Source organism: Varanus komodoensis, unplaced genomic scaffold (assembly GCF_004798865.1).
Source record: "Varanus komodoensis strain SLA01 unplaced genomic scaffold, ASM479886v1 scaffold56, whole genome shotgun sequence".
Classification (NCBI taxonomy): Eukaryota; Metazoa; Chordata; class Lepidosauria; order Squamata; family Varanidae; genus Varanus; species Varanus komodoensis.
Genome location: NW_025336169.1, coordinates 44424 through 47469, shown reverse-complemented (window position 1 = coordinate 47469; position 3046 = coordinate 44424).

Below are 3046 nucleotides of genomic sequence, written 5' to 3'. Positions count from 1 at the left end.
AGTGGAGGGTGCCATGTTGAAATTCGAAGTATAGTTGGAGTCTTCAGACTGCAAACTGGATGCTTGCAGGGAAAGCAAGGAGCTGCACAGCAAGGTGACCAAACTGTACTTGTTGCTGCGCTGGAAAAAGTGCACGGAAAATAAAAATGGCACATTTTAAGACTTTTTCAAGAAGTCAGGTCTCCTCCAGCTTAGGGTTGCTACCTTTCGAAGAGGAACGTGTCCATAGCTGACTTCACAAGACAGCCAGTGTGGCATAGTGGCTAAGAGCGTGGACTAAGCTCTTAACCCAAGTCCTGTGGGACTAAGGTGGCCTGGGTTCGAGTCCCCGCTTGGCCATGGAGCCAACTGGGTGGACTTGGGCCGGTCACAGACACTCACCCCAGGCTACCTCACAGGGGTGTTGTTGTAGGGATAAGATGGAGAGTAGCAGGAGGAGAATAATCTAAGCTGCTCTGAGTTAATAAGAAAATAGTGGGATAGAAATCAAATTGGCAAATAAGAGGCAACTACTGATCTGCACAGCTCCTCCCTTCTCTGGGGGTCCCTTTTATACTGTGACCTCTGCTTTTGTGATCTAGCTATGAAAGACGCAGCAACTTTGCATGTCCAGGAATCTTGACTGTGGCCCCAGTGCAGAAATCAGAGACTGGAGGTGCCAATTTGCATAAAAGAGGCCTCACTCTGGCCCCAGGAGGGCTTAAAAGAGAGGATTTGCGTGATCTGCTCATCAGCTGAGCTGGTCTCAATTCTCAACCATGGCCTGGGTCCTTCCCCTCCTCATCCTCCTGGCTTACTGTTCAGGTGAGAAGTCGGGGCACATTCATATGGAATGGGTCTCTATTGAAGTGGCTGGTGACATTTTCATTGTGATCAGCAGTCCTGTGCCTCCAGTTTCCCCCTTTGTGCCAAAAAATGGTGTCCTGCTTTAGCAGAGAAAGGGAAAGGTAAGACTTAAAGCCAGGCAGGATTCCTGTGCTGTTGCTACGACAGTAGAGAAGAGTGAACATTTGTCATCAATTCATGTAGAGCCTGCAAGGTTTTCCTTCTTTAGTGCCACCATTAAAACCTGTAGAATGCGCTCCCCAGAGAGGTCCGCCTGGCGCCATCGTAATTTGTTTTTCGGCGCCAGGCGAAGACCTTTTTATTTAAACAATATTTTAACAACGCTTAATAATATTTATAGGTTTTAATTGTGCAGCCAGAGTGTTTCTGGGTTTTAATTGTATTTATATTATGTTTATTTATTTATGTGAGCTGTCCTGAGGCTATAAGCGATGGGATGGCATATAAAAATTCTAAATAAATTAATAGAAATGGAATGCTTTCTGATTTTTATTTTATTTTTTTGCAAGTGACAAACTTCTGCATTAGCAATGGGGCATTTATTTGCTTTTCCCTTCCATTCATTCCAGGTTTTGGTTCTGAGGCTGTCTTGACACAAAGTGGTCCCATGCAAGTATCCCCTGGGGAATTAGTATCCATCACCTGTAGGATCCAAGGTGTGGAGCTTATCAGCAGCACCAACCCATCCTGGTACCATCAAGCCCCGGAGACGGCTCCTCGACTGTTAATCTACAATTGCAGAGAGAGACACTCAGGGGTCCCTGACCGTTTCCTCGGGGAGGTATTTGGCCACACCGCACGGCTGACCATTGCTAAAACCCAAGAGGGTGACAGTGGAGACTATTATTGTACAGTCTGGCATAATAACATGTTCCACTGTGGTACAGTTGTTGGTGGAACGGAAACAAAATCTCTCTGGGCCCCGAGAAGGAGAAGAACATGTGAATGCAAGGACGGGCAAAAGAAAAGGACCCCATGTGTCTCTCAGAACAGTCGAAATGGACTCAGCATTTTCTCCAAATGTGGAAATGTGGTGCATTTGAATGGAAATCTCCTACAAGATGATGATGAATTTGTCAGTAGTTCTTTCAGATATTGCTAACATGATTGAAAAGCAGAAAGATGATGTGCAGGGTATATTTTATTTATTTATTTATTTATTTAGGATAGTTATAGGCCATCCATCACTTTAGTCTCTGGATGGCTTGCAGCAGGCCTCTCTCCTGATACATGCATGCAAATATGCAAACAGGAAAAGGTTTGATACTTTCCTAGTGCATAGGAAAGGCAAACATCTATTCCAGCACACTTTGCATCAATTGTGGAAGGATGTGTGTGAGTTTGTGGTGCGAGTGTTCTTTGCTGGGATTATCTACACTGCCAGAAGCGGACTCCCCATTATCTTCTTACCATGGTGGTCCCTCCAGACGCCAGTAAATGCTGCACAGAGATCCTCTTGAATGGAAGACTGTTGCCAGAGCAGGAAACAGGATGCCCCCCCCCCCCACCCTGAGGGACCTCTTGTCAACTGACCCCTTCTGTTTGTGGATTTACCTAATTTTGCTGTTCTGAACAGCAGCACAAAACAGAATTCAGCAAGGTTTTGGACATTTGTGTTCCTGTGAATTTGGCACTGGAACTCTCTAATTCCAAAAAGGAAGTCCAGGCTGGGGAACAGTACATCAGAAATGATCTGAAATTGGAAAATTGCTTGTAAAAGAAGGGCCCATTAGGCAAAAAGAGGATTAGGACTCTTTTTGGACTGAAATTTTGGACTGAGGATCCCTGTTCAGTCCTGTTGGATGGGTGTTAGAGAAAGCAAAAGCTGAAATCTTGGAGGGAAGCTTTTATGTCCTGGAATCTGTTATCCCTAATTTTTTTTCTTCATGTTTCTATATAGAGATTTGTGAGGCCCACTGTCAGTTTGAAAGTTCTGCAAGAGGGGGAAATATTTTAAAAATGGAATGGAATGGAATGGAATGGAGCGGTTAATCTGGTTTAAAGCTTTTCTGAGAAAAATCAGTGGGATCCTTTGCTTTCTCAACTTCCATCAAATCTACCTGTCAACTCTTTGCTGATTCTTGACAGACCCACCCCTGCATGACAAGCCCGGCATTTGTGCCTCAGTTCCCCATATGAGTCCATCACAGAGAGACATGCTGTATTTGGGGTCTCATGGAGCACAGTACTAAACAGCCTC